The sequence below is a fragment of the Mustelus asterias genome, chromosome 25, assembly GCF_964213995.1.
Source record: "Mustelus asterias chromosome 25, sMusAst1.hap1.1, whole genome shotgun sequence".
Classification (NCBI taxonomy): domain Eukaryota; kingdom Metazoa; phylum Chordata; class Chondrichthyes; order Carcharhiniformes; family Triakidae; genus Mustelus; species Mustelus asterias.
Window position 1 is genome coordinate 10994639 of NC_135825.1, and position 14034 is coordinate 11008672.

Sequence of the window (14034 nt, forward strand, 5' to 3'; positions counted from 1 at the left end):
TGAATTTTGCCATCAAACTCTTAGTGTAGGGTTAGATTTGTTCTTTGAATGAGATATTGAATCAAGGGCCCATTTAAAAAAAAATTAAGGTTGGGGGAATGATCTCACGGCACAAGTGATTAGCGCCGCTGCCTCACGGTGTCAGAGACCTGGGTTCAATTCCGGCCACGGATAACTGCCTGTGTGGAGTTTGCACGTTCTCCCCGTGTCTGCGTGGGTTTACTCCATGTTTACTCCAGGTGCTCCAGTTTTCTCCCATAATCCAAAGATGTGTGGGATTGGTCCTGGTAAATTGCCCCTTAGTGTCATGGGATTGGCAGGGTAAATACATGGGGTTAGAAGGGTAGGGCCTGGGTGGGAATGTTGTTGGTGCAGACTCGATGGGCCGAATGGCTTCCTTCTGCACTGTAGGGATTCTGTGATTTTTCAAACAACATATGGAAAAGTCCTTCCATGTTTATAGCTAACATCCCCACATCACAAAAGAAGTTCAATGGCCAGTCACCTCAATGTTATTTGGGGGGGTCTGGCTGATCATGAAATGGCTCATGGAGTTGTCTCTATAACATGAATTTTATAAATAGTTTCGAGATAGTTAACAAAAGCAACAGGCTGCTATACAATGCTTTCTTTAAGCCAAGCTTTTCTTCAAAATGAGCTGTTGGCTCTGGGACTATATGAACACTGAGATTCCAAATACAAGGCCCGATGTGTGGGGCGGCGCGGTGGCACAGTGGTTAGCACTGCTGCCTCACAGAGCCAGGGTTCGATTCCCAGCTTGGGTCACTGTCTGCACCTTCTCCCCGTGTCTGTGTGGGTTTCCTACCGCAGTGCGGAAGACGTGCTGGTTAGGGTGCATTGGCCGTGCTAAATTCTCCCTCGGTGTACCCGAACAGGCGCCGGAGTGTCTGACAATAACTCCATTGCAGCGTTAATGTAAGCCTACTTGTGACACTAATAAATAAACTTAACTTACTTAAATCCTGAGGTACAATTGAGGCCCGGAATTCAAGATCCCTACTCCAAGAAATAAGGTACCGGCAAACATATTAGCGATAATATGGCCTCTGTCCCCAACATATGAGCTTAGTAATGAAAGCTCGGGGTTGACAATGTGCTATCAATCCTTTGTGACCACCAAACAAAACGAACAAAGAGCAGGAGAAGGGAATTTGGCAAGAAAACACAATGGTTTCTCTCTCATGCCCAGAGTTTCCATTCAAGCGCGGGACAATCGGGCATTGTCGGAAGGCAAGAAAAGATGGTCTCCAGAAATGGATTGAAACAGAGGATCTGTTCTGTGCACTCAGTAAGACACTCATCAATGCTCTGAAAGCCTATTTAAGAAGTGCAGCCAGCCAACCTTTGGCCACAGAGGGGCGAACCGAAGAGAGGCTCACGTTCCCGGTCGGCTGTGCTCCACTTCAGCCAATGGGATAAACGAGAGTTCAAATGCCTGGACGTCAGTGGAATTGCGATGAAATGATTTCATCAGAACAGCGTCCACCCGAAGCTGCAAGACTGCATCACACACCCTGGCTGGGCTCCCCCCCCAACAATAACCTCCATCCCGCAGTGCAACATTTCAGAATAAGTGGTGCCTTCAACATGTCGCAGTGGATGTGCATCTTCCCGATTGATCAATTGAAGGAGGAGGCTGGCGTGTAAAACAAACACACATCCGTCCATCACTTTTATAAACAGTACTAGATTGATATTCTGCAGAATTGAAAGCGTCACAAACCACGTGTGTGTGTGCTTTTAGACATCCCATGCAAACCTTGTGACTGTGAATCATGAAGATAAATTTACTGAAATCTTCTCTTTACAATTACCTCTTTTTAACATGACACTCTGGCTAAAGAATTCCTCATTGTAACAGGCTGGCTCAATAGGATTCTTATTACGATGAAGACTTCTTGTTTAACTCCCCCGTTCACAGCCTTAGCCAGGTAGCGCGTGGGGTGTGCGCGCGCGCGCACGTGGGGAGAGGGAATGAGAACTGGGCCCACCTCCCAACTCTTTCCACATGATGGGACAGTCGGAGACATCGGCCTGCATCTTACACTCAAGGTCAGTGTAGTTAATGCAATATTGCACTGGATGGCCAGCTAACAGGGAGAGTTTGGGGCAACACAGTGGCTAACACTGCTGCCTCACAGCATCAGGGACCCGGGTTCGACTCCTGGCTTGGGTTACACTCTGTGCGGAGTCTGCACGTTCTCCCAGTGTCTGCGTGGGTTTCCTCCGGGGGTGCTCCGGTTTCTTCCCACAGTCTGAAAGACGTGCTGGGTACATGCATTGGCTATGCTAAATTCTCCCCCTCGGTGTTACCCGAACAGGTGCCGGAGTGTGGCGGCGACTAGGGGATTTTCACAGTAACTTCACTGCACTGTTGTGGTTAATGCAAGCCTACTTGCGACACTAATAAACAAACTTTAAAACTAACGGCCACGTAGCATCAAGCACGCTCGGTGAAAGGTTGGGCACCACGAGAGAGATGGCAGGCATCCAGAAAGAGGAAAGTGCGGGCGGGTATTCCCTTTTGCAGAGGTTCAGCCACTGCTGGGCTGTCTGAGGGAGCTCCGGACTGGTGAAAAATAAGTATCAGTGGACAAGCCTTCCGCATCTCCAACTGCTTCTTCTCTGTTAAGAAACTTCCTGGAAAGCCACTCTTTTTTGACCAAGTGTTTGGTTGCCCGTCCTAACATTTTCCCCTTTTGTTAGGTGCCCATTTATTTCTGGTTTACTCCTCTGTGAAGTCTTTTTCTACATCGAAGGCACTGTATAGATGCAACTGGCCAAACTGCAAGGACAATTCTATCAGCATCTTTCTCGGCTTGTTGTAAGAGATCTGTGTTTCCATCTAAAATGGGTTGGATGTTTCTCAATTGCCATTGCTGGGGAAATACTGTGGCACATCTTTACTATTGGAAATATGCTAAAATAACATCCTTATTCAAAAAGGGAGGGAGGCAAAGCGTGGGAAACTATAGGCCAATTAGTTTAACATCTGTCATTAGGAAATTGTTAGAATCTATTATTAAGAAAGTAAAAGCAGGACATTTAGAAAGTCAAAATACAATCCAACAGAGTCAGCATGGTTTGATGACCCTGTTGGATTTGTAGAATTCACTAACCGAGGCCATGGTGGATGCTGAGATTTTTGAGTAAACTTAAAGGAAGAGGTGGACAGATTTTTAATTAGTAAGGATTTGAAGGGCTATGGTAAATGGGCAGGAAGGTGGAGTTGAGGCGAAGAGATCAGCCTTGATTGTATTAAATGGCGGAGCAGGCTCGAGAGGCTGAAATGCCTCCTCCTGCTCCTAGTTATTATGTTCTTAAAAGAGGGTGATGTACAAATATTCAGCTGTTATTATTGCTGGTGTCGCCACCACAGCAATTGCTGGTGTCGCCACCAGATGTCGCCATCACAGCAATTTACCCCCACCAGATAGTGCTGCGTGCAAAGATCCCGCCACAGTCTAAAATCTTAATTAATTGGGGCCTCTCAGGTGATTGCCAGTGCAGGATTCTGAACGATACACGGCGTGTGGGACCACGCAGGGAAGTGCTGTCTCCAGGACTGGAGCACATGGGCAGAAGCAGAGCAAAAGCTTTCCTCTTCCATGCACAGCTAAAGGTGCAGAGAGGATGGGCAATGCTCCCAACTATAGCACAAACTGCGTGGCAGCATAACCAATATTTCTGTCCCCGGGCTTTGCACAGACACTTGCAGAGGGCCAAGAATAGAGCAATGGTCATAACTGCATAGGCACTGTACAGAACACCGGGCAGTATGGTGGCACAGTGGTTAGCACGGGGCTGCCTCACAGTGCCAGGGACCTGGGTTCGATTCCCAGCTTGGGTCACTGTCTGTGCGGAGTCTGCACACTCTCCCCGTGTCTGCATGGGTTTCCTCCAGGTGCTCCGGTTTCCTCCCACAGTCCGAATGACGTGCTGGTTAGGTGCATTGGGCATGCTAAAGTCTCCCTCAGTGTACCCAAACAGGCACCGGAGTGTGGTGACTAGGTGATTTTCACAGTAACTTCACTGCAGTGTTAATGTAAGCCTACTTGTGACGCCTCTACTTTCTCAGGGACTAAGGAAATTTGGCATGTCAGTTACGACTCTCACCAACTTTTACAGATGCACCATAAAAAGCATTCTTTCTGGTTGTATCACAGCTTGGTCTGGCTCCTGCTCTGCCCAAGACTGCAAGAAACTACAAAGGATCATGAATGTAGCCCAATCCATCACGCAAACCAGCCTCCCATCCATTGAGTCTATCTACACTTCCCGGTGCCTCAGAAAAGCAGGCAGCATAATTAAGGACCCCACGCACCCCGGACATTCCCTCTTCTCCAGTCGGGAAAAAGATACAGAAATCCGAGATAACATACCAACTCAAGAATGGCTTCTTCCTTGCTGCCATCAGACTTTTGAATGGACCTGCCTCACATCAAGTTGATCTTTCTCTACACCCTAGCTATGACGGTAACACTACATTCTGCACTCTCTCATTTCCTTCTCTATGAACGGTATGCTTTGTCTGTATAGAGCGCAAGAAACAATACTTTTCACTGTATGTTAATACATATGACAGTAATAAATCAAATCAAAAAATAAATAAACTTGAAGGAAAAGCTGGAGGTAACAAAAGTGCAAAGCACCAATACTATCGTGCAATCATCAACTCTTGCTTAACATGAACAAAAGTGACCCTTGAACAAATAACACAGCTCTTGGGTAGTTACATGAGGAATACAAAATGCTCTGTTCAGTACAGTTTGCTATTAGTTTGACTGCCTTTTCTCCATAAAAATCATATCATTGCCAACAAGGGAACCTTGTCCATTGCTGGGTTCAGGATACCTGGCTACCCTTCAAGGTAACATGTTGCAACGCGTAAAAAAGAAAAATTATTTTCCCAGTTCATGAGCATCTCTCGTCCACTCCCTGAAAGTAGTTTTTTTTTTAAAGAAACAAAACTGATCAAAGCCAGTGAGACCACATGACTTTGAAAAGAATTACTCAGAAGGAAACCTTACAGAGCTGTCTCTCATCAGCAGACGGTTTAGTATCACAAAAGAACAATGGACCTCAATCATGGGATGGATCAATTTTCCCAAATCCATACTCGGAGCACAAAAGATTATTTTCTAGGTCTGCCCGTCCTAAGCAACAGGGATCAGTGTGGCATTAGTAATTTAATACAAAGCTCAAGTCTCGCAGCTTTTTACTATCCACACTGCACAAGGGCTCAAGGACAATGGACATCAAACACGTAGACGAAACTCATGCCCTATGGTTAGTGATTGTACACCAGCATTTTAAAATGTTGTCCCCAGGGAGACGGGGAATAGAGACGGATATCCTCAGGCTTACGTAGGATGGGTAGGCTAGTTTCACCGCTGTGTCAATGAACACCTCACGGAATGGTGTTCCACATCTTTGGGCTTCTTTCAAGTACTCAGCATCATCAAATTCATGGTATAAAAGGGGAAAGTTCCCCTTTACTCCAAGCCAATACTTGAATCATAGAATCCCTACAATGCAGAATGCAATCATTCGGCCCATCGAATCTGCACCGACTCTCTGACAGAGTAACTCGATTGCAGTGTTAATGTAAGCCTGTTTGTGGCACTAATAAATTTTTTTAAAAACCGAAGGATTTGGAATTCCCTCTGCTGGAGGGTGGGGAAGGAATGGACGTCAATAATTACAGCAAAGTGCGGAATAGCAATAAGATGAAATGCTGGGAAAAAAAACTCAGTGGCCTGAATTTTACTACCCCACCCACTCCAGGAATTGGGGCGGAACATGGAAAGGTCCGTTGACCGACCTTGGAAGGGATTTTACGGTTTTGGGATAGAATCATAGAATCTCTACAGTACAGAAGGTGGTCATTCGGCCCATCGAGACTGCACCAACCACAATCCCAGCCAGGCCCTATTCCCGTAACCGCACATATTTACCTGCTAATCCCCTGACACCAAGGTCAATTTTCCATGGCCAATCAACCTTACCTGCACATCTTTGGAGTGTGGGAGGAAACCGGAACACCCGGAGGAGACCCATGCAGACACGGGGAGAATGTGCAAACTCCACACAGGCAGCGACCAGAGGCTGGAATTGAACCCGGGTCCCTGGCGCTGTGAAACAGCAGCGCGAACCACTGTGCCACCGTGCCGACAGAACGAGGCCATAAAATCCCGCCCTCCAGATCTGGCAAATTTTACGTTAGTGTTGGGCAGGATGGAAATAGCAGAGTTTCTGGGGATTATATCGGATGAAGATTAGGGGGCTGGTGAAGGACCCATTGGTTTAAGGAGCCTGAAGTCAATGGAAGCAAGGATAAGAGTTTCTTAAACAGTAAAGACACAATAGAGGGAGTGTAGCGGAGGTTCATCAGGCTGATATGGAGTTTAGCAGGACTGTCCCATGAGGAGAGATTGGATGGAATGGGCCTGTATTCACTGGAGTTTAGAAGGACGAGAGGAAATCTGATTGAAACATATTAAATTCTAACAGGGCCGGATAAACCAGAGGCAGGGAGGATATTTTTCCTGGTACACAGGGACACAGTTTCAGGATATGAGGTAGACCATTTAGGACAGAATTAAGGAAAAACTTCTTCACTCAAGGGGTAGTGAACCAGTGGAATTCTCTACCACAGAAGGCCAAGTCACTGAACGCATTCAAGAAAGAGCTAGATAATTTTCTAGATTTTAATGTTTTCAAAAGAGTCTGGAGAGAAATTGGGAATATGGCATTGAGATCGAATATCAGCCATGATCATATTGAATGATGGAGCAGGCTTGAAGGGCCGAATGGACTACTCCTTCTCCTCGTATCTATAGATATGAAAGTTGTCACAAGTTGATACGGTCGGATGGATTGAATGGGCTGGAAAAGCTGAGTTAACACTCCTTGGTCCCAGCCATTGGACACAATAGCCTTGGCAGATAGAACCAAACTCAAGAGGATTCAGACTCAAAATGGTTAGAGGGCTGTGCACATCTACGTTCACATTGAGAGGAAAGGGAGGTTAGAGGTGGGATAGGTTGGAAGAGATGGTTCAAAGCAGCAGAAGGAGAAAGGAAACAAGATGGGTGCGAGACGGGTCATTCAGGAAGCATCAAATACTCAAAGACTTGGAGGAAGATCAACATCAAAAGTAGAACAGGTCACAAAGTAAAACATCTCCATTCACATCACTTGCTGGGAAGTAACACTGAAAGCTACAACACTATAACAATTTAGCTATAATATCCATTGCTTCTGGTGATAAGAGAGTAACCCCGTGGAATAAATGCTTCCAGGATTTCAACCTTACTGAAATCGGATAGTCTTCAAAGAACTCTCAATCACAATGCTATTTCATCAGCTGCACCAACATTGGAAGCTTGGGTGACTTTTTTAATGCCAAATTCCTGCACTCACCAATGGAACAATTTTCTGTTCGCTGGGCAGGGGTTGCAGAACCTCAATATAGAGCTTAAACGCAAGCTCAGCATTCTCCCCCCCACACCCTCTCCATTACTGTGGTCACCCAACTGTTATCTCATAGCACTGTCATCTCTACCTCCACCTCATCTCAGAAACTCCACCTCCTCCGTCTGACACTCCACTGTCTGACCTTTCTGTCTCAATCACCATAGTACAAAATTGTCACCGTCCACGTCTTCCCCTTAAACAGCAACATCGCACTGGCTTCACACAGCAATGCAACCATTGTTTCAAATTCTCATCCGCAAATTTCAGACCCAATCACAAGCTTACCTTAATGTTAAGCAACCTCTCCTTGCCTCATATCGCTGCCCACATCATCCATGCCTCTTACACTTGACTTGACTTCTTATATAGATACATTTTTGAACAGTAAAGGAATTAAGGGTTCTGGTGAGCGGGCAGGTAAGTGGAGCTGAGTCCACAAAAAGATCAGCCATGATCTTATTGAATGGCGGAGCAGGCTCGAGGGGCCAGATGGCCTACTCCTGCTCCAAGTTCTTATGTATTAGTTCTTATGTTCTTATCCTACATTCCATCATTGGTGGTTACTCGATTGGCTATTACATTTCTGTCCTGTAGACCGTGCTTCCTGCCATTGGCAAAGTTCTACAAAACACCGTTTGGCCCATCAAACCCCTGTTGGTGTTTTATGTTCAACATTGTAGAATCCTACCATGCAGAAGGAGGCCCATCGAGTCTGCACCGACCACAATCCCACCCAGGCCCTATCCCCATAACCCCATGCATTTACCCTAGCTAGTCCCCCCCCGACACCAAGGGGTAATTTAGCATGGCCAGTCCACCTAACCCGCAGATCTTTGGACTGTGGCAGCACCCGGAGAAAACACACACTGAAAATGTGCAAACTCCGCACAGACAGTGACCCAAGCCGGGAATCGAACCCGGGTCCCTGGCGCCGAGAGGCAGCAGTGCTAACCACTGTGCCACCCACAAAGAATGTGCAATTCTTTACGAATAGAATCTTAAATTCCATCGGATTCTGTGGTGGGATTTGAACCAATGCCCCTCCAACATTATTAGTCTGGGCCTCTAGGTTACGAATGACATTCCCGGTATGCCACAGTTTCAATTAGCCTCCTGCCACCACTCTTAATCTAACTGCATTAGCATATCCATCTGACCCTCCCTCTCTCTCTGAATCTCATCTCACTTTGCCTTGGATCCATCTATAATAGTCACCGCAGATATTTCCTGTGGTCGTGAGTTCCACATTTTAACCATACTCTCAGTAAAATCACATTTATAGCCCCGATTTTTGGTCTCGCCCTTGGGTAGAAACATATTTCCCCCCACCATAGATTTAAAGGCTTATAAATTCCAGCGTCTGACCTTCCCACTACCTGTCCCCAACTTGTATGATATTTTACCAGGGTAAAAAGGTGCTGGGTGGCTGCTTTAAGGCTTCCTCCTACCCCCAGTAATATTGTACCCACAGCAGGGGGGAGGTCCAAGCCATGTGGGAAGCCTTGCAGCTTTAGCTGCGTAGGCTGGTGTTAGGCAAGGTTGGGGACGTAGGGGAGGGGAGGTGGGGTGGATACATGTCTTGCAGTTCCCTGTGCCCATGAAGGCTTCCCTTCCCTCCACCTCCAAAACACACTTCCCCCTTCCCACTGATCTAAAACCCCGCTGAGTGCCCTCGTGTGGACCGGTTAGCCTGATCTGGCTAAATTAATGCCCACTTACCTCGGTGTCTGATAACCTCCACTGGGAATGGCCCATCATTCCAGCAGTGAGCACTCAGCTGTGTCCATTGCTATGCCAGACAAACTGTTACATACTGATTGGTTTTAACTTGACTATGGTTCATCGAACATGCAGTACGAGTGGCACACCAAATCTTGAAGCATGCTCCAAGAGTTCCCCCAGGAACGTCACACAACCCAAATCTTTACCAGGATCTGCAGGACACACGGAGGAAAACTCCAAGGACACAATTGCCTTTTCAGAATCCAGGAAGTTTTAAAAATGCACTTTGCTCAATGAATAATGAAGAAATAAATATCAATATTTTAGAATAAGATCAAAGCAATTTGCACATGTCCTGTACTTCCTTCCTCCCTTTGAATTTCTACAGTACAGAGGGAGGCCATTCGGCCCATCGATTCTGCACCGACTCTCTGACAGAGCATCACAACCAGACCCTATCCCCACATATTTATCCTGCTAATCCCCCTAACCTACACATCTCGAGACACTAAGGGGCAATTTAGAATGGCCAATCTATCTAACCTGCACATCTTTGGATTGTGGGAGGAAATCTTCCCCCAACAGATCTAATTATCTTCCCTCCTCATCTTTAGTTTCATAGAACATAGAACATAGAACATTACAGCGCAGAACAGGCCCTTCGGCCCACGATGTTGCACCGACCAGTTAAAAAAAAAACTGTGACCCTCCAACCTAAACCAATTTCTTTTCGTCCATGAACCTATCTACGGATCTCTTAAACGCCCCCAAACTAGGCGCATTTACTACTGATGCTGGCAGGGCATTCCAATCCCTCACCACCCTCTGGGTAAAGAACCTACCCCTGACATCGGTTCTATAACTACCCCCCCTCAATTTAAAGCCATGCCCCCTCGTGCTGGATTTCTCCATCAGAGGAAAAAGGCTATCACTATCCACCCTATCTAAACCTCTAATCATCTTATATGTTTCAATAAGATCCCCTCTTAGCCGCCGCCTTTCCAGCGAAAACAATCCCAAATCCCTCAGCCTCTTCTCATAGGATCTCCCCTCCATACCAGGCAACATCCTGGTAAACCTCCTCTGCACCCTCTCCAAAGCCTCCACATCCTTCCTGTAATGTGGGGACCAGAACTGCACACAGTACTCCAAGTGCGGCCGCACCAGAGTTGTGTACAGTTGCAACATAACGCTACGACTCCTAAATTCAATCCCCCTACCAATAAACGCCAAGACACCATATGCCTTCTTAACAACCTTATCTACTTGATTCCCAACTTTCAGGGATCTATGCACACATACACCTAGATCCCTCTGCTCCTCCACACTATTCAAAGTCCTCCCGTTAGCCCTATACTCAACACATCTGTTATTCCTACCAAAGTGAATTACCTCACACTTCTCCGCATTAAACTCCATCCGCCACCTCTCGGCCCAACTTTGCAACCTGTCTAAGTCTTCCTGCAAACTACGACACCCTTCCTCACTGTCTACCACACCACCGACTTTGGTGTCATCAGCAAATTTGCTAATCCACCCAACTATACCCTCATCCAGATCATTAATAAATATTACAAACAGCAGTGGCCCCAAAACAGATCCCTGAGGTACACCACTTGTAACCGCACTCCATGATGAATATTTACTATCAACCACCACCCTCTGTTTCCTATCCGCTAGCCAATTCCTGATCCAATTTCCTAGATCACCCCCAATCCCATACATCTGCATTTTCTGCAGAAGCCTACCATGGTGAACCTTATCAAACGCCTTACTAAAATCCATATATACCACGTCCACTGCCTTGCCCCCATCCACCTCCTTGGTCACTTTCTCAAAAAACTCAATAAGGTTAGTAAGGCACGACCTACCTGCCACAAAACCATGCTGACTATCACCTATCAATTCATTACTCTCCAAATAACTATAAATCCTATCCCTTATAATTTTTTCCAACATCTTGCCGACAACAGAAGTGAGACTCACCGGTCTATAATTCCCGGGGAAGTCTCTGTTCCCCTTCTTAAACAATGGGACAACATTCGCTAACCTCCAATCTTCTGGTACTATACCAGAGGCCAACGACGACCTGAAGATCAGAGCCAGAGGCTCTGCAATCACTTCTCTTGCCTCCCAGAGAATCCTTGGATAAATCCCATCCGGACCAGGGGATTTATCTATTTTCAGACCCTCCAGAATATCCTGCACATCCTCCTTATCAACTGTAATACTGTCTATTCTACTCCCCTGCAACCCAGTGTCCTCCTCAGCTATATTCATGTCCCCTTGCGTGAACACCGAAGAGAAATATTGGTTCAATGCTTCACCAATCTCCTCCGGTTCCACACATAACTTCCCTCTGCCATCTATAACTGGCCCTAAACTTGCCCTAACCAACCTTCTGTTCTTGACATACCTATAGAACGCCTTAGGATTCTCTTTAACCCTATCCGCCAAAGTCTTCTCATGTCCCCTTTTAGCCCTTCTAAGCTCGCTCTTCAACTCCCTCTTAGCCAATCTAAAGCTTTCTAGTGCACTACCCGAGTGCTCACGTCTCATCCGAACATAAGCCTCCTTTTTCTTTTTAACCAACAAAGAAACTTTTTTGGTGCACCACGGTTCCCTAGCCCTACCAATTCCTCCCTGCCTGACAGGGACACACCTATCACAGACTCGCAGTAGCTGCTCCTTGAAAAAACTCCACATGTCGGACGTTCCCAGTCCCTGTAATCTCCTAGTCCAACCTATGTTTCCTAATTCTCTCCTAATAGCCTCATAATTACCCTTCCCCCAGCTAAAACCACTGGCCCGAGGTTCATGCCTATCCCTTTCCATCACTAAGGTGAACGTAACCGAATTGTGGTCACTATCACCAAAATGCACACCAACTTCCAAGTCTAGCACCTGGTCTGGCTCATTTCCCAGCACCAGATCCAATATAGCCTCACCTCTAGTTGGCCTGTCTACATACTGAGTCAAAAAACCTTCCTGCACGCTTTGAACAAAAACTGACCCCTCTAACGAGCTAGAGCTATAACAATTCCAGTCAATATTAGTCAAGTTAAAATCCCCCATAACAATTGCCCTATTACTTTCACTCCTAAGCAGGATTGACTCCGCAATCCTTTCCTCAACCTCTCTAGAACTTTTAGGAGGTCTATAAAAGACTCCCAACAGGGTGACCTCTCCTCTCCTATTTCTAATCTCCGCCCATACTACCTCAACAGATAAGTCCTCATCAAACCTCCTCTCTGACACTGTGATACAATCTCTGACCAATAATGCTACCCCTCCCCCTCTTCTACCTCCTTCCCTACTTCGACTAAAACATTTGAACCCCGGGACCTGCAGCATCCATTCCTGCCCCTGCTCTATCCATGTCTCTGAAATAGCCACAACATCGAAGTCCCAGGTACTGATCCACGCTGCAAGTTCACCCACTTTATTGCGAATACTCCTGGCATTGAAGTATACACATTTCAAACCCTGCTCCACCCCACCTCTGCAATGCCGTGCATTGCAGTCCCCATCCATGCATCCCTCACTTTCAGCCCCACTACTCAGGATCCCTCCCCCCCCCCGAATCAGTTTAAACCTCCCTGCATGGCCTTAGCAAATTTACCCCCCAGGATATTGGTCCCCTTCTGATTAAGGTGTAGACCATCCTTCTCATAGAGGTCACACCTTCCCCAGTACGAGCCCCAATTGCTTAAGTACCTTCTGCTTGCTGTAGCCTTCACCTCGTCTGACAGCAGACAAATGCCACTCTTACTATGAGCTAATTGAGGGCACAACGTGCAAGAATTATCAACTCTCACCAAGGGGTTTAATCATTTATTATCTCCAATTTGAACTTTCTCAAAGTTTCCAAATCCTGGCAGCCTTCACCTCCTTGGGATTTTCTTCCCCTGCCGACCTGAAGACTTTTTAACAAAGTATAAGCTTAGTTATTACCTTACAAATGCTTCTCTTCTGATCTGTCAATGTTGTGGGCTGTGCTGCCCTATTAGCCTGGTCCAAGATCGTTAATAAAAACCTGTGACTCACCTAAAGCAAAATGGAAGAGCGCTCAACTGATTTCAAGCACCAAAGAGATTGCTGCACAATCTTCAATTAACTAGAACCAGACCGCACTAAAGTCGACTGGAATTAAACAGCTGAAGGTGCAAAACAGTCGATTTGAAACTCAGTTACAAGATCAAAATCGTAACAATTGCTAATTTTCAGAACGAAAGTTGCTCATAGACCGGCCTTTGATAATGCATCATTTTTACATCCGATGTCTCACATCAATACTTTGGCGTGGGGAGAAACAGCAGAGGTGCAATGAACAGGAGCCAAATAATGGGCTTTTAAAGTTTATTTATTATTGTCACAAGTAGGCCCACCCAAAACTCCCCCCCCCCCCCCCCCATTGCAAAAAGAAACAGATGCTTGTTGCACCTGTATTGCAGTGATACAGAACATTAAACTCTCTCTTAACCACTCTTTCCTAACTGATAGGCAAGTCACACTTGCAATAAAAGAGTTAATCTCCGTCACACTGATATGCAGAAATAAACACATCTTTAAAATTAGCAAGCAAGCACACTTCATAAAATATTAGCTTACGTTTCAGTTTATTTCTTAGTATCACAAGTAAGGCTTACATTAACACAGCAATAAAGTTACTGTGAAAATCCCCTAGTCGCCACACTCCAGCGCCTGTTCAGGTACACTGAGGGAGAATTTAGCATGGCCAATGCATCTAACCAGCACGTCTTTTGGACATGTGAGAGGGAACTAGAGAACCTGGAGGAAACCCACGCAGAC

The 14034-nt window shown here is 46.1% G+C and overlaps 1 protein-coding gene across 4 annotated transcripts in view; it reads right to left on the reverse strand.

The window, feature by feature from the left end:
* Window positions 1–14034, reverse strand: part of sox13 (SRY-box transcription factor 13) — a 212765-nt gene that overhangs the window by 78326 nt on the left and 120405 nt on the right. The window lies entirely within an intron of this gene.